At 46.4% G+C, this 24,462-nt stretch overlaps 1 protein-coding gene across 1 annotated transcript in view; it reads right to left on the reverse strand.

Annotated features, from left to right (window-relative positions):
- The window catches only part of LOC142316915 (uncharacterized), a 101,342-nt gene that overhangs the window by 56,883 nt on the left and 19,997 nt on the right, over positions 1 to 24,462 (reverse strand). The gene's annotated exons all lie outside the window — the stretch shown is intronic.

Consider the following 24,462-nt stretch of genomic DNA (forward strand, 5'->3'; position numbering starts at 1 on the left):
GAGATAGCCGGGTCACTTTTATATGGTGCACGCAGAGGATGCCCGGGTTATGGTAATAGCCGGGTCACTTTTATATGGTGCACGCAGAGGATGCCCCGGGTTATAGTGATAGCCGGGTCACTTTTATATGGTGGACGCAGAGGATGCCCCGGGTTATGGTGATAGCCGGGTCACTTTTATATAGTGCACGCAGAGGATGCCCCGGGTTATGGAGATAGCCGGGTCACTTTTATATGGTGCACGCAGAGGATGCCCGGGTTATGGTGATAGCCGGGTCACTTTTATATGGTGCACGCAGAGGATGCCCCGGGTTATGGAGATAGCCGGGTCACTTTTATATGGTGCACGCAGAGGATGCCCCGGGTTATGGTGATTGCCGGGTCACTTTTATATGGTGCACGCAGAGGATGCCCGGGTTATGGTGATAGCCGGGTCACTTTTATATGGTGCACGCAGAGGATGCCCCGGGTTATGGTGATTGCCGGGTCACTTTTATATGGTGGACGCAGAGGATGCCCGGGTTATGGAGATAGCCGGGTCACTTTTATATGGTGCACGCAGAGGATGCCCCGGGTTATGGTGATTGCCGGGTCACTTTTATATGGTGGACGCAGAGGATGCCCCGGGTTATGGAGATAGCCGGGTCACTTTTATATGGTACACGCAGAGGATGCCCCGGGTTATGGTGATTGCCGGGTCACTTTTATATGGTGCACGCAGAGGATGCCCGGGTTATGGTGATAGCCGGGTCACTTTTATATGGTGCACGCAGAGGATGCCCGGGTTATGGTGATTGCCGGGTCACTTTTATATGGTGGACGCAGAGGATGCCCGGGTTATGGTGATAGCCGGGTCACTTTTATATGGTGCACGCAGAGGATGCCCGGGTTATGGTGATAGCCGGGTCACTTTTATATGGTGCACGCAGAGGATGCCCGGGTTATGGAGATAGCCGGGTCACTTTTATATGGTGGACGCAGAGGATGCCCGGGTTATGGTGATAGCCGGGTCACTTTTATATGGTGCACGCAGAGGATGCCCGGGTTATGGTGATAGCCGGGTCACTTTTATATGGTGCACGCAGAGGATGCCCGGGTTATGGAGATAGCCGGGTCACTTTTATATGGTGCACGCAGAGGATGCCCGGGTTATGGTGATAGCCGGGTCACTTTTATATGGTACACGCAGAGGATGCCCCGGGTTATGGTGATTGCCGGGTCACTTTTATATGGTGGACGCAGAGGATGCCCCGGGTTATGGTGATAGCCGGGTCACTTTTATATGGTGCACGCAGAGGATGCCCGGGTTATGGAGATAGCCGGGTCACTTTTATATGGTGCACGCAGAGGATGCCCCGTGTTATGGTGATAGCCGGGTCACTTTTATATGGTGCACGCAGAGGATGCCCCGGGTTATGGTGATAGCCGGGTCACTTTTATATGGTGCACGCAGAGCATGCCCCGGGTTATGGAGATAGCCGGGTCACTTTTATATGGTGCACGCAGAGGATGCCCCGGGTTATGGAGATAGCCGGGTCACTTTTATATGGTGCACGCAGAGGATGCCCGGGTTATGGTGATAGCCGGGTCACTTTTATATGGTGCACGCAGAGGATGCCCCGGGTTATGGTGATAGCCGGGTCACTTTTATATGGTGCACGCAGAGGATGCCCCGGGTTATGGTGATAGCCGGGTCACTTTTATATGGTGCACGCAGAGGATGCCCCGGGTTATGGTGATAGCCGGGTCACTTTTATATGGTGCACGCAGAGGATGCCCGGGTTATGGTGATAGCCGGGTCACTTTTATATGGTGCACGCAGAGGATGCCCCGGGTTATGGTGATAGCCGGGTCACTTTTATATGGTGCACGCAGAGGATGCCCGGGTTATGGAGATAGCCGGGTCACTTTTATATGGTGCACGCAGAGGATGCCCCGGGTTATGGTGATAGCCGGGTCACTTTTATATGGTGCACGCAGAGGATGCCCCGGGTTATGGAGATAGCCGGGTCACTTTTATATGGTGGACGCAGAGGATGCCCGGGTTATGGTGATAGCCGGGTCACTTTTATATGCTGCACGCAGAGGATGCCCCGGGTTATGGTGATAGCCGGGTCACTTTTATATGGTGCACGCAGAGCATGCCCCGGGTTATGGTGATTGCCGGGTCACTTTTATATGGTGCACGCAGAGGATGCCCCGGGTTATGGTGATAGCCGGGTCACTTTTATATGGTGCACGCAGAGGATGCCCCGGGTTGTGGTGATAGCCGGGTCACTTTTATATGGTGCACGCAGAGGATGCCCCGGGTTATGGTGATAGCCGGGTCACTTTTATATGGTGCACGCAGAGGATGCCCCGGGTTATGGTGATAGCCGGGTCACTTTTATATGGTGCACGCAGAGGATGCCCCGGGTTATGGAGATAGCCGGGTCACTTTTATATGGTGCACGCAGAGGATGCCCCGGGTTATGGTGATAGCCGGGTCACTTTTATATGGTGCACGCAGAGGATGCCCCGGGTTATGGTGATAGCCGGGTCACTTTTATATGGTGCACGCAGAGGATGCCCGGGTTATGGTGATAGCCGGGTCACTTTTATATGGTGCACGCAGAGCATGCCCCGGGTTATGGAGATAGCCGGGTCACTTTTATATGGTGCACGCAGAGGATGCCCCGGGTTATGGAGATAGCCGGGTCACTTTTATATGGTACACGCAGAGGATGCCCCGGGTTATGGTGATAGCCGGGTCACTTTTATATGGTGCACGCAGAGGATGCCCGGGTTATGGAGATAGCCGGGTCACTTTTATATGGTGCACGCAGAGGATGCCCGGGTTATGGTGATAGCCGGGTCACTTTTATATGGTGGACGCAGAGGATGCCCGGGTTATGGTGATAGCCGGGTCATTTTTATATGGTGCACGCAGAGGATGCCCCGGGTTATGGTGATAGCCGGGTCACTTTTATATGGTGCACGCAGAGGATGCCCCGGGTTATGGAGATAGCCGGGTCACTTTTATATGGTGCACGCAGAGGATGCCCGGGTTATGGTGATAGCCGGGTCACTTTTATATGGTGCACGCAGAGGATGCCCCGGGTTATGGTGATAGCCGGGTCACTTTTATATGGTGCACGCAGAGGATGCCCCGGGTTATGGAGATAGCCGGGTCACTTTTATATGGTGCACGCAGAGGATGCCCGGGTTATGGTGATAGCCGGGTCACTTTTATATGGTGCACGCAGAGGATGCCCCGGGTTATGGAGATAGCCGGGTCACTTTTATATGGTGCACGCAGAGGATGCCCCGGGTTATGGTGATAGCCGGGTCACTTTTATATGGTGCACGCAGAGGATGCCCCGGGTTATGGTGATAGCCGGGTCACTTTTATATGGTGCACGCAGAGGATGCCCGGGTTATGGTGATAGCCGGGTCACATTTTATATGGTCCCTCTCGAATTCGTGTGCAGCTCCAGCACTTGTCTGTGTTTCGGACGAGTTCGGGAGCCGTCAGACATTAAAGCTAGCATGGTCCTGTCATCAAAACGGCTGAGACTACTGCAGCTGACATCTACGTCTGCAGCAGCCGGACTAACATTGGTAAGTATGATGTATAGTGTGAACTAGAACCAAAACTGATGCCTTGTGACCATAGACTTGTATACGGGTATATAGAGCAGTCGCCTCCGGGCCGCTCAGGCATTGGATTCTCCTGGTTGTCAGACGCCTCTCTCCACCGCCATACAACCTGCCACCAGCCACCTCTCTCCACCGCCATACAACCTGCCACCAGCCACCTCTCTCCACCGCCATACAACCAGCCACCAGCCACCTCTCTCCACCGCCATACAACCAGCCACCAGCCACCTCTCTCCACCGCCATACAACCAGCCACCAGCCACCTCTCTCCACCGCCATACAACCAGCCACCAGCCACCTCTCTCCACCGCCATACAACCTGCCACCAGCCGCCTCTCTCCACCGCCATACAACCTGCCACCAGCCACCTCTCTCCACCGCCATACAACCTGCCACCAGCCACCTCTCTCCACCGCCATACAACCTGCCACCAGCCGCCTCTCTCCACCGCCATACAACCTGCCACCAGCCACCTCTCTCCACCGCCATACAACCAGCCACCAGCCACCTCTCTCCACCGCCATACAACCAGCCACCAGCCACCTCTCTCCACCGCCATACAACCAGCCACCTCTCTCCACCGCCATACAACCTGCCACCAGCCACCTTTCTCCACCGCCATACAACCTGCCACTAGCCGCCTCTCTCCACCGCCATACAACCTGCCACCAGCCGCCTCTCTCCACCGCCATACAACCTGCCACCTCTCTCCACCGCCATACAACCTGCCACCAGCCGCCTCTCTCCACCGCCATACAACCTGCCACCAGCCACCTCTCTCCACCGCCATACAACCTGCCACCAGCCGCCTCTCTCCACCGCCATACAACCTGCCACCAGCCGCCTCTCTCCACCGCCATACAACCTGCCACCTCTCTCCACCGCCATACAACCAGCCACCTCTCTCCACCGCCATACAACCTGCCACCAGCCGCCTCTCTCCACCGCCATACAACCAGCCACCAGCCACCTCTCTCCACCGCCATACAACCAGCCACCAGCCACCTCTCTCCACCGCCATACAACCAGCCACCTCTCTCCACCGCCATACAACCTGCCACCAGCCGCCTTTCTCCACCGCCATACAACCTGCCACCAGCCACCTCTCTCCACCGCCATACAACCAGCCACCTCTCCACCGCCATACAACCTGCCACCAGCCGCCTCTCTCCATCGCCATACAACCTGCCACCAGCCGCCTCTCTCCACCGCCATACAACCAGCCACCAGCCACCTCTCTCCACCGCCATACAACCAGCCACCAGCCACCTCTCTCCACCGCCATACAACCTGCCACCAGCCGCCTCTCTCCACCGCCATACAACCAGCCACCAGCCACCTCTCTCCACCGCCATACAACCAGCCACCAGCCACCTCTATCCACCGCCATACAACCAGCCACCTCTCTCCACCGCCATACAACCTGCCACCAGCCGCCTCTCTCCACCGCCATACAACCTGCCACCAGCCACCTCTCTCTACCGCCATACAACCAGCCACCAGCCACCTCTCTCCACCGCCATACAACCAGCCACCAGCCACCTCTCTCCACCGCCATACAACCAGCCACCTCTCTCCACCGCCATACAACCTGCCACCAGCCGCCTCTCTCCATCGCCATACAACCTGCCACCAGCCGCCTCTCTCCACCGCCATACAACCTGCCACCAGCCGCCTCTCTCCACCGCCATAGAACCTGCCACCAGCCGCCTCTCTCCACCGCCATAGAACCTGCCACCAGCCGCCTCTCTCCACCGCCATACAACCTGCCACCAGCCGCCTCTCTCCACCGCCATACAACCTGCCACCAGCCGCCTCTCTCCACCGCCATACAACCTGCCACCAGCCGCCTCTCTCCACCGCCATACAACCTGCCACCAGCCGCCTCTCTCCACCGCCATACAACCTGCCACCAGCCGCCTCTCTCCACCGCCATACAACCTGCCACCAGCCGCCTCTCTCCACCGCCATACAACCTGCCACCAGCCGCCTCTCTCCACCGCCATACAACCTGCCACCAGCCGCCTCTCTCCACCGCCATACAACCTGCCACCAGCCGCCTCTCTCCACCGCCATACAACCTGCCACCAGCCGCCTCTCTCCACCGCCATACAACCTGCCACCAGCCACACTCATCTTTCCCTTGATTCGGAAGGTCGGGGCGTGATTACACATGACAGATTCTTTCCTACGACATTGGGAATACAATGTGCCCCCCCATATCCACCTCCAGGAGCTCTTCTGACCTTTCATTCCACAGTCATACACATGAATATGGAGGGGTCCGCTCTCTGTGGTTTATCAGCTCCGCTTTTCTGGGAAGGATTTCTACAAGATTTTGGACTTTGTGCACTGGACACCGTCAAAGGATCTTCTCCAAACTGTTCCCACAAAGCCGGATCTATAATTGCCCACAATGTTTTCTACTAAAGCTTTAATATTTCTCTTCACTGGAACTAAGGGTCTGAGGCCGCCCCCAATAACAGCTGGAGCATCCTCCTCCTCCACCATCTGTACAGGGGCACAGTGCAGTCCGGGGGTAACGTCCTCTATTCACCAAACCCAGACTCCTCCATCCAACGCAGATAGAGAAGTGCGATCCCTCCCTGCACAGAACATGTCTCCTCCAGAGGCCAGTGGTGGCAGCTTTACACCGCTCCATCCGAAGCTCGGCATTGTGCTTGGTGACATATGGCTCGGCATTGTGCTTGGTGACATATGGCTCGACATTGTGCTTGGTGACATATGGCTCGACATTGTGCTTGGTGACATATGGCTCGGCATTGTGCTTGGTGACATATGGCTCGGCATTGTGCTTGGTGACATATGGCTCGGCATTGTGCTTGGTGACGTACGGCTCGGCATTGTGCTTGGTGATGTACGGCTCGGCATTGTGCTTGGTGACATATGGCTCGGCATTGTGCTTGGTGACATATGGCTCAGCATTGTGCTTGGTGACATATGGCTCAGCATTGGGCTTGGTGACATATGGCTCAGCATTGGGCTTGGTGACATATGGCTCAGCATTGTGCTTGGTAATGTACGGCTCAGCATTGTGCTTGGTAATGTACGGCTCGGCATTGTGCTTGGTGATGTACGGCTCGGCATTGTACTTGGTGATGTACGGCTCGGCATTGTGCTTGGTGATGTACGGCTCGGCATTGTGCTTGGTGATGTACGGCTCAGCATTGTGCTTGGTGATGTACGGCTCGGCATTGTGCTTGGTGATGTACGGCTCGGCATTGTGCTTGGTGATGTACGGCTCGGCATTGTGCTTGGTGGTGTACGGCTCGGCATTGTGCTTGGTAGTGTACGGCTCGGCATTGTGCTTGGTGATGTACGGCTCAGCATTGTGCTTGGTGATGTACGGCTCGGCATTGTGCTTGGTGATGTATGGCTCGGCATTCTGCTTGGTGATGTACGGCTCGGCATTGTGCTTGGTGATGTACGGCTCGGCATTGTGCTTGGTGATGTACGGCTCGGCATTGTGCTTGGTGATGTACGGCTCGGCATTGTGCTTGGTAGTGTACGGCTCGGCATTGTGCTTGGTGATGTATGCCTGCAGCTGCTCGGCCATGAAGCCCCTGGCGGGGGCAGTGATGATACCGGATGAGGTCTGGTGGACTGGTGGCTGTTATGGGGTCAGCAGAGCGGTGGTGACTTTTCTGCCATCTGCTCCTCAGCACTCGGCCTCGCACTTTGTAACATTTTGGGGTCTCCACTTCATGGCTAAGTTGCTATGATTACACTCTGGTGGCTCCTATAACAGGAGTGTATTGGCATCAGTGAGTTCTGTACCATCAGCAGTTACCACCATTCATGCTAGTAATGACAGACAGCACGGTGAGGAGGAATGACAGACAGCACGGTGAGGAGTAATGACAGACAGCACGGTGAGGAGGAATGACAGACAGCACGGTGAGGAGCAATGACAGACAGCACGGTGAGGAGCAATGACAGACAGCACGGTGGGTGAGGAGGAATGACAGACAGCACGGTGGGTGAGGAGGAATGACAGACAGCACGGTGAGGAGGAATGACAGACAGCACGGTGAGGAGTAATGACAGACAGCACGGTGAGGAGTAATGACAGACAGCACGGTGAGGAGGAATGACAGACAGCACGGTGAGGAGGAATGACAGACAGCACGGTGAGGAGGAATGACAGACAGCACGGTGAGGAGGAATGACAGACAGCACGGTGAGGAGGAATGACAGACAGCACGGTGAGGAGGAATGACAGACAGCACGGTGAGGAGGAATGACAGACAGCACGGTGAGGAGCAATGACAGACAGCACGGTGAGGAGGAATGACAGACAGCACGGTGAGGAGGAATGACAGACAGCACGGTGAGGAGGAATGACAGACAGCACGGTGAGCAGTAATGAAAGACAGCACGGTGGGTGAGGAGGAATGACAGACAGCACGGTGAGGAGGAATGACAGACAGCACGGTGAGGAGGAATGACAGACAGCACGGTGAGGAGGAATGACAGACAGCACGGTGAGCAGTAATGACAGACAGCACGGTGAGGAGGAATGACAGACAGCACGGTGAGGAGGAATGACAGACAGCACGGTGAGGAGGAATGACAGACAGCACGGTGAGGAGGAATGACAGACAGCACGGTGAGGAGGAATGACAGACAGCACGGTGAGGAGGAATGACAGACAGCACGGTGAGCAGTAATGAAAGACAGCACGGTGGGTGAGGAGGAATGACAGACAGCACGGTGAGGAGGAATGACAGACAGCACGGTGAGCAGTAATGACAGACAGCACGGTGAGGAGGAATGACAGACAGCACGGTGAGGAGGAATGACAGACAGCACGGTGAGGAGGAATGACAGACAGCACGGTGAGGAGGAATGACAGACAGCACGGTGAGGAGGAATGACAGACAGCACGGTGAGGAGGAATGACAGACAGCACGGTGAGGAGTAATGACAGACAGCACGGTGAGGAGGAATGACAGACAGCACGGTGAGGAGGAATGACAGACAGCACGGTGAGCAGTAATGACAGACAGCACGGTGAGGAGGAATGACAGACAGCACGGTGAGGAGGAATGACAGACAGCACGGTGAGGAGGAATGACAGACAGCACGGTGAGGAGGAATGACAGACAGCACGGTGAGGAGGAATGACAGACAGCACGGTGAGGAGGAATGACAGACAGCACGGTGAGGAGGAATGACAGACAGCACGGTGAGGAGGAATGACAGACAGCACGGTGAGGAGGAATGACAGACAGCACGGTGAGGAGGAATGACAGACAGCACGGTGAGGAGGAATGACAGACAGCACGGTGAGGAGGAATGACAGACAGCACGGTGAGGAGGAATGACAGACAGCACGGTGAGGAGGAATGACAGACAGCACGGTGAGGAGGAATGACAGACAGCACGGTGAGGAGGAATGACAGACAGCACGGTGAGGAGGAATGACAGACAGCACGGTGAGGAGGAATGACAGACAGCACGGTGAGGAGGAATGACAGACAGCACGGTGAGGAGGAATGACAGACAGCACGGTGAGGAGGAATGACAGACAGCACGGTGAGGAGGAATGACAGACAGCACGGTGAGGAGGAATGACAGACAGCACGGTGAGGAGGAATGACAGACAGCACGGTGAGGAGGAATGACAGACAGCACGGTGAGGAGGAATGACAGACAGCACGGTGAGGAGGAATGACAGACAGCACGGTGAGGAGGAATGACAGACAGCACGGTGAGGAGGAATGACAGACAGCACGGTGAGGAGGAATGACAGACAGCACGGTGAGGAGGAATGACAGACAGCACGGTGAGGAGGAATGACAGACAGCACGGTGAGGAGGAATGACAGACAGCACGGTGAGGAGGAATGACAGACAGCACGGTGAGGAGGAATGACAGACAGCACGGTGAGGAGGAATGACAGACAGCACGGTGAGGAGGAATGACAGACAGCACGGTGAGGAGGAATGACAGACAGCACGGTGAGGAGCAATGACAGACAGCACGGTGAGGAGCAATGACAGACAGCACGGTGAGGAGCAATGACAGACAGCACGGTGAGGAGGAATGACAGACAGCACGGTGAGGAGGAATGACAGACAGCACGGTGAGGAGGAATGACAGACAGCACGGTGAGGAGTAATGACAGACAGCACGGTGAGGAGGAATGACAGACAGCACGGTGAGGAGGAATGACAGACAGCACGGTGAGCAGTAATGACAGACAGCACGGTGAGGAGGAATGACAGACAGCACGGTGAGGAGGAATGACAGACAGCACGGTGAGGAGCTCGAGGTTACACGGGGAGCAACGAGACTGAACGAGAAACCTGCAATCATTATGATATGCTGCCCGATACAGTATATGTACTCTATATTCTCTATGGCCTGATACAGTATATGTACTCTATATTCTCTATGGCCTGATACAGTATATGTACTCTATATTCTCTATGGCCTGATACAGTATATGTACTCTATATTCTCTATGGCCTGATACAGTATATGTACTCTATATTCTCTATGGCCTGATACAGTATATGTACTCTATATTCTCTATGGCCCGATACAGTATATGTATTCTATATTCTCTATAGCCTGATACAGTATATGTACTCTATATTCTCTATGGCCTGATACAGTATATGTACTCTATATTCTCTATAGCCTGATACAGTATATGTACTCTATATTCTCTATAGCCTGATACAGTATATGTACTCTATATTCTCTATGGCCTGATACAGTATATGTACTCTATATTCTCTATAGCCTGATACAGTATATGTACTCTATATTCTCTATAGCCTGATACAGTATATGTACTCTATATTCTCTATAGCCTGATACAGTATATGTACTCTATATTCTCTATAGCCCGATACAGTATATGTACTCTATATTCTCTATGGCCCGATACAGTATATGTACTCTATATTCTCTATGGCCTGATACAGTATATGTACTCTATATTCTCTATGGCCCGATACAGTATATGTACTCTATATTCTCTATAGCCTGATACAGTATATGTACTCTATATTCTCTATGGCCTGATACAGTATATGTACTCTATATTCTCTATAGCCTGATACAGTATATGTACTCTATATTCTCTATAGCCTGATACAGTATATGTACTCTATATTCTCTATAGCCTGATACAGTATATGTACTCTATATTCTCTATAGCCTGATACAGTATATGTACTCTATATTCTCTATGGCCTGATACAGTATATGTACTCTATATTCTCTATGGCCTGATACAGTATATGTACTCTATATTCTCTATGGCCTGATACAGTATATGTATTCTATATTCTCTATGGCCTGATACAGTATATGTATTCTATATTCTCTATAGCCTGATACAGTATATGTATTCTATATTCTCTATAGCCTGATACAGTATATGTACTCTATATTCTCTATAGCCTGATACAGTATATGTACTCTATATTCTCTATAGCCTGATACAGTATATGTACTCTATATTCTCTATGGCCTGATACAGTATATGTACTCTATATTCTCTATGGCCTGATACAGTATATGTATTCTATATTCTCTATGGCCTGATACAGTATATGTATTCTATATTCTCTATGGCCTGATACAGTATATGTATTCTATATTCTCTATGGCCCGATACAGTATATGTATTCTATATTCTCTATGGCCCGATACAGTATATGTATTCTATATTCTCTATGGCCCGATACAGTATATGTATTCTATATTCTCTATGGCCCGATACAGTATATGTATTCTATATTCTCTATAGCCCGATACAGTATATGTATTCTATATTCTCTATGGCCCGATACAGTATATGTACTCTATATTCTCTATAGCCTGATACAGTATATGTATTCTATATTCTCTATGGCCTGATACAGTATATGTATTCTATATTCTCTATAGCCTGATACAGTATATGTACTCTATATTCTCTATGGCCTGATACAGTATATGTACTCTATATTCTCTATAGCCTGATACAGTATATGTACTCTATATTCTCTATAGCCCGATACAGTATATGTATTCTATATTCTCTATGGCCCGATACAGTATATGTACTCTATATTCTCTATAGCCCGATACAGTATATGTACTCTATATTCTCTATGGCCTGATACAGTATATGTATTCTATATTCTCTATGGCCTGATACAGTATATGTACTCTATATTCTCTATGGCCTGATACAGTATATGTACTCTATATTATCTATGGCCTGATACAGTATATGTACTCTATATTCTCTATGGCCTGATACAGTATATGTACTCTATATTCTCTATGGCCTGATACAGTATATGTACTCTATATTCTCTATAGCCTGATACAGTATATGTATTCTATATTCTCTATGGCCTGATACAGTATATGTACTCTATATTCTCTATGGCCTGATACAGTATATGTATTCTATATTCTCTATGGCCTGATACAGTATATGTACTCTATATTCTCTATGGCCTGATACAGTATATGTATTCTATATTCTCTATGGCCTGATACAGTATATGTACTCTATATTCTCTATGGCCTGATACAGTATATGTACTCTATATTCTCTATAGCCTGATACAGTATATGTACTCTATATTCTCTATGGCCTGATACAGTATATGTACTCTATATTCTCTATAGCCTGATACAGTATATATATTCTATATTCTCTATGGCCTGATACAGTATATGTATTCTATATTCTCTATGGCCTGATACAGTATATGTATTCTATATTCTCTATGGCCTGATACAGTATATGTACTCTATATTCTCTATGGCCTGATACAGTATATGTATTCTATATTCTCTATGGCCTGATACAGTATATGTACTCTATATTCTCTATAGCCTGATACAGTATATGTATTCTATATTCTCTATGGCCTGATACAGTATATGTACTCTATATTCTCTATGGCCTGATACAGTATATGTATTCTATATTCTCTATGGCCTGATACAGTATATGTATTCTATATTCTCTATAGCCCGATACAGTATATGTACTCTATATTCTCTATGGCCTGATACAGTATATGTACTCTATATTCTCTATAGCCTGATACAGTATATGTATTCTATATTCTCTATGGCCTGATACAGTATATGTACTCTATATTCTCTATGGCCCGATACAGTATATGTATTCTATATTATCTATGGCCCGATACAGTATATGTACTCTATATTCTCTATGGCCTGATACAGTATATGTATTCTATATTCTCTATGGCCTGATACAGTATATGTACTCTATATTCTCTATAGCCTGATACAGTATATGTACTCTATATTCTCTATAGCCTGATACAGTATATGTATTCTATATTCTCTATGGCCTGATACAGTATATGTACTCTATATTCTCTATGGCCCGATACAGTATATGTATTCTATATTATCTATGGCCTGATACAGTATATCTATTCTATATTCTCTATGGCCTGATACAGTATATGTATTCTATATTCTCTATGGCCTGATACAGTATATGTACTCTATATTCTCTATAGCCTGATACAGTATATGTATTCTATATTCTCTATAGCCTGATACAGTATATGTACTCTATATTCTCTATGGCCTGATACAGTATATGTATTCTATATTATCTATGGCCTGATACAGTATATGTATTCTATATTCTCTATGGCCTGATACAGTATATGTATTCTATATTCTCTATAGCCTGATACAGTATATGTACTCTATATTCTCTATAGCCTGATACAGTATATGTACTCTATATTCTCTATAGCCTGATACAGTATATGTACTCTATATTCTCTATAGCCTGATACAGTATATGTACTCTATATTCTCTATAGCCTGATACAGTATATGTACTCTATATTCTCTATGGCCTGATACAGTATATGTATTCTATATTCTCTATAGCCTGATACAGTATATGTACTCTATATTCTCTATAGCCTGATACAGTATATGTACTCTATATTCTCTATAGCCCGATACAGTATATGTATTCTATATTATCTATGGCCTGATACAGTATATGTATTCTATATTCTCTATAGCCTGATACAGTATATGTACTCTATATTCTCTATAGCCCGATACAGTATATGTATTCTATATTATCTATGGCCTGATACAGTATATGTATTCTATATTCTCTATGGCCTGATACAGTATATGTATTCTATATTCTCTATAGCCTGATACAGTATATGTACTCTATATTCTCTATAGCCTGATACAGTATATGTATTCTATATTCTCTATAGCCTGATACAGTATATGTACTCTATATTCTCTATAGCCTGATACAGTATATGTACTCTATATTCTCTATAGCCCGATACAGTATATGTATTCTATATTATCTATGGCCTGATACAGTATATGTATTCTATATTATCTATGGCCTGATACAGTATATGTATTCTATATTCTCTATAGCCTGATACAGTATATGTACTCTATATTCTCTATAGCCTGATACAGTATATGTATTCTATATTCTCTATAGCCTGATACAGTATATGTACTCTATATTCTCTATAGCCTGATACAGTATATGTACTCTATATTCTCTATAGCCTGATACAGTATATGTACTCTATATTCTCTATGGCCTGATACAGTATATGTATTCTATATTATCTATGGCCTGATACAGTATATCTATTCTATATTCTCTATGGCCTGATACAGTATATGTATTCTATATTCTCTATGGCCTGATACAGTATATGTACTCTATATTCTCTATAGCCTGATACAGTATATGTATTCTATATTCTCTATAGCCTGATACAGTATATGTACTCTATATTCTCTATGGCCTGATACAGTATATGTATTCTATATTATCTATGGCCTGATACAGTATATGTATTCTATATTCTCTATGGCCTGATACAGTATATGTATTCTATATTCTCTATAGCCTGATACAGTATATGTACTCTATATTCTCTATAGCCTGATACAGTATATGTATTCTATATTCTCTATAGCCTGATACAGTATATGTACTCTATATTCTCTATAGCCCGATACAGTATATGTACTCTATATTCTCTATAGCCCGATACAGTATATGTATTCTATATTATCTATGGCCTGATACAGTATATGTATTCTATATTCTCTATAGCCTGATACAGTATATGTACTCTATATTCTCTATAGCCCGATACAGTATATGTATTCTATATTATCTATGGCCTGATACAGTATATGTATTCTATATTCTCTATGGCCTGATACAGTATATGTATTCTATATTCTCTATAGCCTGATACAGTATATGTACTCTATATTCTCTATAGCCTGATACAGTATATGTATTCTATATTCTCTATAGCCTGATACAGTATATGTACTCTATATTCTCTATAGCCTGATACAGTATATGTACTCTATATTCTCTATAGCCCGATACAGTATATGTATTCTATATTATCTATGGCCTGATACAGTATATGTATTCTATATTCTCTATAGCCTGATACAGTATATGTACTCTATATTCTCTATAGCCTGATACAGTATATGTATTCTATATTCTCTATAGCCTGATACAGTATATGTACTCTATATTCTCTATAGCCTGATACAGTATATGTACTCTATATTCTCTATGGCCTGATACAGTATATGTATTCTATATTCTCTATGGCCTGATACAGTATATGTACTCTATATTCTCTATGGCCTGATACAGTATATGTATTCTATATTCTCTATGGCCTGATACAGTATATGTACTCTATATTCTCTATGGCCTGATATAGTATATCTATTCTATATTCTCTATGGCCTGATACAGTATATGTATTCTATATTCTCTATAGCCTGATACAGTATATGTACTCTATATTCTCTATAGCCTGATACAGTATATGTATTCTATATTCTCTATGGCCTGATACAGTATATGTACTCTATATTCTCTATGGCCTGATACAGTATATCTATTCTATATTCTCTATGGCCTGATACAGTATATGTACTCTATATTCTCTATGGCCCGATACAATATATGTATTCTATATTCTCTATAGCCTGATACAGTATATGTACTCTATATTCTCTATAGCCCGATACAGTATATGTATTCTATATTATCTATGGCCTGATACAGTATATGTATTCTATATTCTCTATAGCCTGATACAGTATATGTACTCTATATTCTCTATAGCCCGATACAGTATATGTATTCTATATTATCTATGGCCTGATACAGTATATGTATTCTATATTCTCTATGGCCTGATACAGTATATGTATTCTATATTCTCTATAGCCTGATACAGTATATGTACTCTATATTCTCTATAGCCTGATACAGTATATGTATTCTATATTCTCTATAGCCTGATACAGTATATGTACTCTATATTCTCTATAGCCTGATACAGTATATGTACTCTATATTCTCTATAGCCCGATACAGTATATGTATTCTATATTATCTATGGCCTGATACAGTATATGTATTCTATATTATCTATGGCCTGATACAGTATATGTATTCTATATTCTCTATAGCCTGATACAGTATATGTACTCTATATTCTCTATAGCCTGATACAGTATATGTATTCTATATTCTCTATAGCCTGATACAGTATATGTACTCTATATTCTCTATAGCCTGATACAGTATATGTACTCTATATTCTCTATAGCCTGATACAGTATATGTACTCTATATTCTCTATGGCCTGATACAGTATATGTATTCTATATTATCTATGGCCTGATACAGTATATCTATTCTATATTCTCTATGGCCTGATACAGTATATGTATTCTATATTCTCTATGGCCTGATACAGTATATGTACTCTATATTCTCTATAGCCTGATACAGTATATGTATTCTATATTCTCTATAGCCTGATACAGTATATGTACTCTATATTCTCTATGGCCTGATACAGTATATGTATTCTATATTATCTATGGCCTGATACAGTATATGTATTCTATATTCTCTATGGCCTGATACAGTATATGTATTCTATATTCTCTATAGCCTGATACAGTATATGTACTCTATATTCTCTATAGCCTGATACAGTATATGTATTCTATATTCTCTATAGCCTGATACAGTATATGTACTCTATATTCTCTATAGCCTGATACAGTATATGTACTCTATATTCTCTATAGCCCGATACAGTATATGTATTCTATATTATCTATGGCCTGATACAGTATATGTATTCTATATTCTCTATAGCCTGATACAGTATATGTACTCTATATTCTCTATAGCCCGATACAGTATATGTATTCTATATTATCTATGGCCTGATACAGTATATGTATTCTATATTCTCTATGGCCTGATACAGTATATGTATTCTATATTCTCTATAGCCTGATACAGTATATGTACTCTATATTCTCTATAGCCTGATACAGTATATGTATTCTATATTCTCTATAGCCTGATACAGTATATGTACTCTATATTCTCTATAGCCTGATACAGTATATGTACTCTATATTCTCTATAGCCCGATACAGTATATGTATTCTATATTATCTATGGCCTGATACAGTATATGTATTCTATATTCTCTATAGCCTGATACAGTATATGTACTCTATATTCTCTATAGCCTGATACAGTATATGTATTCTATATTCTCTATAGCCTGATACAGTATATGTACTCTATATTCTCTATAGCCTGATACAGTATATGTACTCTATATTCTCTATGGCCTGATACAGTATATGTATTCTATATTCTCTATGGCCTGATACAGTATATGTACTCTATATTCTCTATGGCCTGATACAGTATATGTATTCTATATTCTCTATGGCCTGATACAGTATATGTACTCTATATTCTCTATGGCCTGATATAGTATATCTATTCTATATTCTCTATGGCCTGATACAGTATATGTATTCTATATTCTCTATAGCCTGATACAGTATATGTACTCTATATTCTCTATAGCCTGATACAGTATATGTATTCTATATTCTCTATGGCCTGATACAGTATATGTACTCTATATTCTCTATGGCCTGATACAGTATATCTATTCTATATTCTCTATGGCCTGATACAGTATATGTACTCTATATTCTCTATGGCCCGATACAATATATGTATTCTATATTCTCTATAGCCTGATACAGTATATGTACTCTATATTCTCTATGGCCTGATATAGTATATCTATTCTATATTCTCTATGGCCTGATACAGTATATGTATTCTATATTCTCTATAGCCTGATACAGTATATGTACTCTATATTCTCTATAGCCTGATACAGTATATGTATTCTATATTCTCTATGGCCTGATACAGTATATGTATTCTATATTCTCTATGGCCTGATACAGTATATGTATTCTATATTCTCTATAGCCTGATACAGTATATGTATTCTATATTCTCTATAGCCTGATACAGTATATGTACTCTATATTCTCTATGGCCTGATACAGTATATGTACTCTATATTCTCTATGGCCTGATACAGTATATGTACTCTATATTCTCTATGGCCTGATACAGTATATCTATTCTATATTCTCTATGGCCTGATACAGTATATGTACTCTATATTCTCTATGGCCTGATACAGTATATGTATTCTATATTCTCTATGGCCTGATACAGTATATGTATTCTATATTCTCTATGGCCTGATACAGTATATGTACTCTATATTCTCTATGGCCTGATACAGTATATCTATTCTATATTCTCTATAGCCTGATACAGTATATGTACTCTATATTCTCTATGGCCTGATACAGTATATGTATTCTATATTCTCTATGGCCTGATACAGTATATGTATTCTATATTCTCTATGGCCTGATACAGTATATGTACTCTATATTCTCTATGGCCTGATACAGTATATGTACTCTATATTCTCTATGGCCTGATACAGTATATGTACTCTATATTCTCTATGGCCTGATACAGTATATGTATTCTATATTCTCTATAGCCTGATACAGTATATGTACTCTATATTCTCTATAGCCTGATACAGTATATGTATTCTATATTCTCTATAGCCTGATACAGTATATGTACTCTATATTCTCTATGGCCTGATACAGTATATGTATTCTATATTCTCTATGGCCTGATACAGTATATGTACTCTATATTCTCTATGGCCTGATACAGTATATGTATTCTATATTCTCTATAGCCTGATACAGTATATGTATTCTATATTCTCTATAGCCTGATACAGTATATGTATTCTATATTCTCTATGGCCTGATACAGTATATGTATTCTATATTCTCTATGGCCTGATACAGTATATGTATTCTATATTCTCTATGGCCTGATACAGTATATGTACTCTATATTCTCTATGGCCTGATACAGTATATGTACTCTATATTCTCTATGGCCTGATACAGTATATGTATTCTATATTCTCTATGGCCTGATACAGTATATGTATTCTATATTCTCTATGGCCTGATACAGTATATGTATTCTATATTCTCTATAGCCTGATACAGTATATGTACTCTATATTCTCTATAGCCTGATACAGTATATGTATTCTATATTCTCTATGGCCTGATACAGTATATGTATTCTATATTCTCTATGGCCTGATACAGTATATGTATTCTATATTCTCTATGGCCTGATACAGTATATGTATTCTATATTCTCTATGGCCTGATACAGTATATGTATTCTATATTCTCTATAGCCTGATACAGTATATGTATTCTATATTCTCTATGGCCTGATACAGTATATGTATTCTATATTCTCTATGGCCTGATACAGTATATGTACTCTATATTCTCTATGGCCTGATACAGTATATGTATTCTATATTCTCTATGGCCTGATACAGTATATGTATTCTATATTCTCTATGGCCTGATACAGTATATGTACTCTATATTCTCTATGGCCTGATACAGTATATGTATTCTATATTCTCTATGGCCTGATACAGTATATGTATTCTATATTCTCTATGGCCTGATACAGTATATGTACTCTATATTCTCTATGGCCTGATACAGTATATGTATTCTATATTCTCTATAGCCTGATACAGTATATGTATTCTATATTCTCTATAGCCTGATACAGTATATGTACTCTATATTCTCTATAGCCTGATACAGTATATGTATTCTATATTCTCTATGGCCTGATACAGTATATGTATTCTATATTCTCTATGGCCTGATACAGTATATGTACTCTATATTCTCTATGGCCTGATACAGTATATGTACTCTATATTCTCTATGGCCTGATACAGTATATGTATTCTATATTCTCTATGGCCTGATACAGTATATGTATTCTATATTCTCTATAGCCTGATACAGTATATGTACTCTATATTCTCTATAGCCTGATACAGTATATGTACTCTATATTCTCTATAGCCTGATACAGTATATGTATTCTATATTCTCTATGGCCTGATACAGTATATGTATTCTATATTCTCTATGGCCTGATACAGTATATGTACTCTATATTCTCTATGGCCTGATACAGTATATGTACTCTATATTCTCTATAGCCTGATACAGTATATGTACTCTATATTCTCTATAGCCTGATACAGTATATGTATTCTATATTCTCTATAGCCTGATACAGTATATGTATTCTATATTCTCTATGGCCTGATACAGTATATGTACTCTATATTCTCTATGGCCTGATACAGTATATGTATTCTATATTCTCTATGGCCTGATACAGTATATGTACTCTATATTCTCTATGGCCCGATCATTAAAACTATTATTAGAATTCTGCTGTAAAAAGGTTGAAATGTTGCTAAAATTTTGCAATTAATTGTGTTCTTACATCATTTTTGCCTGGGTTTGACAAAGTGGGCACAGCTGGGGCAGTTCATGAGTGTAGAGACCCCCACTGATCCAATTCAGGGAAAGTTGTGATGTTCCAGTCTATGACCGGAGTAAGGGGTACTTTGCACACTATGACATCGCAGGCCGATGTATGTGTACCGCCCTGAGAGGGGCACGGCCGCTTCTCCGCGGCTTGGGCCGAGCCGCTCGAGGTCCGGGCTCGGGTTGTCGGTGGCACGGGCCACGTCGCTCTGTTAAGGGGAGAGGCAGTGGGGTGTTGGTGGTGGCGGGACGAGGCGCGCAGCCGGGTGAGCAGCGCTGTCGTTCCTACTGGTCGTGACGCCACCCACGAGTCGTGGTGACGGGATGCACCACCGCTGCGGCTGGAGTGAAGGTGGGCTCGTCCGGGATCGGTGTTGCGGCCGCAGCCTAGATGTTAGCCCCTCTGTGGGTAGGGGCGGTGTGTCCTGGGTCCCGGTGGGGGGACTGAAGCGCTGGTGTTGTTATCGGGGTGCAGGGTGCCGTGCTGCGGTGCGGTGTCATGCCCGGATGGCACTGGTGTACTCACGATTAATTCACACTCAGAGTCACTGGTAAACCAAAGTTGGGGTATGGTCGGGTCCCGCAGCCGCTGCTAGTGTCCCCCATGAGGTTGATGGTGGCCCCTTTGCCTTGCAACTCGTGTGGTTTTTGGCTCCCCTGCCTGGACAGTGGTAGCCCGTACCCTGGCGTTGAGCTGCCGGAGGAGCCCTCCGTTGCCCGCAGGCACTGGCCCGTCGGGTGTTTGGCCCTTGGCGGTGGCTCTCTCCCGGTATCGGTGAGCTTTTGCCTTCTTTCGGGACTTCGGGTGTGGATGAACCCGTGAGGTCCAGACTGCAATCAGTCAATTTGCCTAAACTCAGTGGCTTCTAAGCTAGTACGGGGTCTGAGTACCCGGTTTCTGGTGCTCCGGTAAACGGTTGACTCCCCGGTTCGGGACCGGTGGGCTCCAACCCAGGCCCGGTTCCTACGGTTCCGCCGGTTGCTGTACCGGTACTCCTGCAGACAGCCACCACCGTCTGCCTGCCTGATGGTTCGAGGGTCCCAGGCTCTAACCCGGGTCCCTGACAGCTTCTCTCCTCTACACCTCCTGTCACTGTCCACTCTCTTCTGTTTGTAATCCCTGCCTCAGGACAGTAGTCTCCTCGGTGGGCGTGCCTTTCCGCCTGACTCCGCCCACCTGGTGTGCCCTACTGGCCCTGAGGGAGGCATCAGGTTTCCCTTTCGGGTGACGGGTGTGTCCTCACAGGGGGTGGGGGTGTGTGTAATGTGGTAGGTGTTATTACCTGTGACCCCTGGGGTCCAGGGCGTCACAGTAGCGATGCCGAGCGAGATAGTCCCCGCCCCCGTCGCAGATGCGATATCTTGTGATAGCTGCCATAGTGAACATTATCGCTACGGCAGCTTCACACGCACTTACCTTCCCTGCGACGTCGCTCTGGCCGGCGACCCGCCTCCTTCCTAAGGGGGCGGGTCGTGCGTCATCACAGCGACGTCACACGGCAGGCGGCCAATAGGAGCGGAGGGGCGGAGATGAGTGGGATGTAAACATCCCGCCCACCTCCTTTCTTCTGCATTGCCGGTGGAGGCAGGTAGGAGATGTTCTTCGCTCCTGCGGCTTCACACACAGCGATGTGCGCTGCCGCAGGAACGAGGAACAGCATCGTATCTCCTATTGGTGCGACATTATGGAAATGCCCGACGCTACACAGATCCCCGATTTACAACGCTTTGCGATCGTTTATCGGCGCATCTAGGCTTTACACGTTGCGACGTCGTTACCGGCGCCGGATGTGCGTCACTTTCAATTTGACCCCGACGATATCGCAGTAGCGATGTCGCAACGTGCAAAGTACCCCTAAGCTTAGTGGCGAGGTGCACAAGGCGGCTCAAGACACTCGTCTGATGTTCCTTATTCATTAAGAGGGTCCAGCCCCTGCTGAATCCGGAGCGTCTCCACTCAGCCCCGTCATCACACCCGTATACACATCACTGGAGAGTCCGGCCCCTGCTGAATCCGGAGCGTCTGACTCCACTCAGCCCCGGTATACACATCACTGGAGAGTCCGGCCCCTGCTGAATCCGGAGCGTCTGACTCCCCTCAGCCCCGGTATACACATCACTGGAGAGTCCGGCCCCTGCTGAATCCGGAGCGTCTGACTCCCCTCAGCCCCGGTATACACATCACTGGAGAGTCCGGCCCCTGCTGAATCCGGAGCGTCTGACTCCCCTCAGCCCCGGTATACACATCACTGGAGAGTCCGGCCCCTGCTGAATCCGGAGCGTCTGACTCCCCTCAGCCCCGGTATACACATCACTGGAGAGTCCGGCCCCTGCTGAATCCGGAGCGTCTGGCTCCCCTCAGCCCCGGTATACACATCACTGGAGAGTCCGGCCCCTGCTGAATCCGGAGCGTCTGACTCCCCTCAGCCCCGTTATACACATCACTGGAGAGTCCGGCCCCTGCTGAATCCGGAGCGTCTGACTCCCCTCAGCCCCGGTATACACATCACTGGAGAGTCCGGCCCCTGCTGAATCCGGAGCGTCTGACTCCCCTCAGCCCCGGTATACACATCACTGGAGAGTCCGGCCCCTGCTGAATCCGGAGCGTCTGACTCCCCTCAGCCCCGGTATACACATCACTGGAGAGTCCGGCCCCTGCTGAATCCGGAGCGTCTGACTCCACTCAGCCCCGGTATACACATCACTGGAGAGTCCGGCCCCTGCTGAATCCGGAGCGTCTGACTCCACTCAGCCCCGGTATACACATCACTGGAGAGTCCGGCCCCTGCTGAATCCGGAGCGTCTGACTCCACTCAGCCCCGGTATACACATCACTGGAGAGTCCGGCCCCTGCTGAATCCGGAGCGTCTGACTCCACTCAGCCCCGGTATACACATCACTGGAGAGTCCGGCCCCTGCTGAATCCGGGGCGTCTGACTCCCCTCAGCCCCGGTATACACATCACTGGAGAGTCCGGCCCCTGCTGAATCCGGGGCGTCTGACTCCCCTCAGCCCCGGTATACACATCACTGGAGAGTCCGGCCCCTGCTGAATCCGGAGCGTCTGACTCCACTCAGCCCCGGTATACACATCACTGGAGAGTCCGGCCCCTGCTGAATCCGGAGCGTCTGACTCCACTCAGCCCCGGTATACACATCACTGGAGAGTCCGGCCCCTGCTGAATCCGGGGCGTCTGACTCCCCTCATCCCCGGTATACACATCACTGGAGAGTCCGGCCCATGCTGAATCCGGAGCGTCTGACTCCCCTCAGCCCCGGTATACACATCACTGGAGAGTCCGGCCCCTGCTGAATCCGGAGCGTCTGACTCCACTCAGCCCCGGTATACACATCACTGGAGAGTCCGGCCCCTGCTGAATCCGGAGCGTCTGACTCCACTCAGCCCCGGTATACACATCACTGGAGAGTCCGGCCCCTGCTGAATCCGGAGCGTCTGACTCCCCTCAGCCCCGGTATACACATCACTGAAGAGTCCGGCCCCTGCTGAATCCGGAGCGTCTGACTCCACTCAGCCCCGGTATACACATCACTGGAGAGTCCGGCCCCTGCTGAATCCGGAGCGTCTGACTCCCCTCAGCCCTGGTATACACATCACTGGAGAGTCCGGCCCCTGCTGAATCCGGGGCGTCTGACTCCACTCAGCCCCGGTATACACATCACTGGAGAGTCCGGCCCCTGCTGAATCCGGAGCGTCTGACTCCACTCAGCCCCGGTATACACATCACTGGAGAGTCCGGCCCCTGCTGAATCCGGGGCGTCTGACTCCACTCAGCCCCGGTATACACATCACTGGAGAGTCCGGCCCCTGCTGAATCCGGAGCGTCTGACTCCCCTCAGCCCCGGTATACACATCACTGGAGAGTCCGGCCGATGTGCGGCAACAATACAACCGA

The sequence above is a fragment of the Anomaloglossus baeobatrachus genome, chromosome 6, assembly GCF_048569485.1.
Source record: "Anomaloglossus baeobatrachus isolate aAnoBae1 chromosome 6, aAnoBae1.hap1, whole genome shotgun sequence".
Classification (NCBI taxonomy): Eukaryota; Metazoa; Chordata; class Amphibia; order Anura; family Aromobatidae; genus Anomaloglossus; species Anomaloglossus baeobatrachus.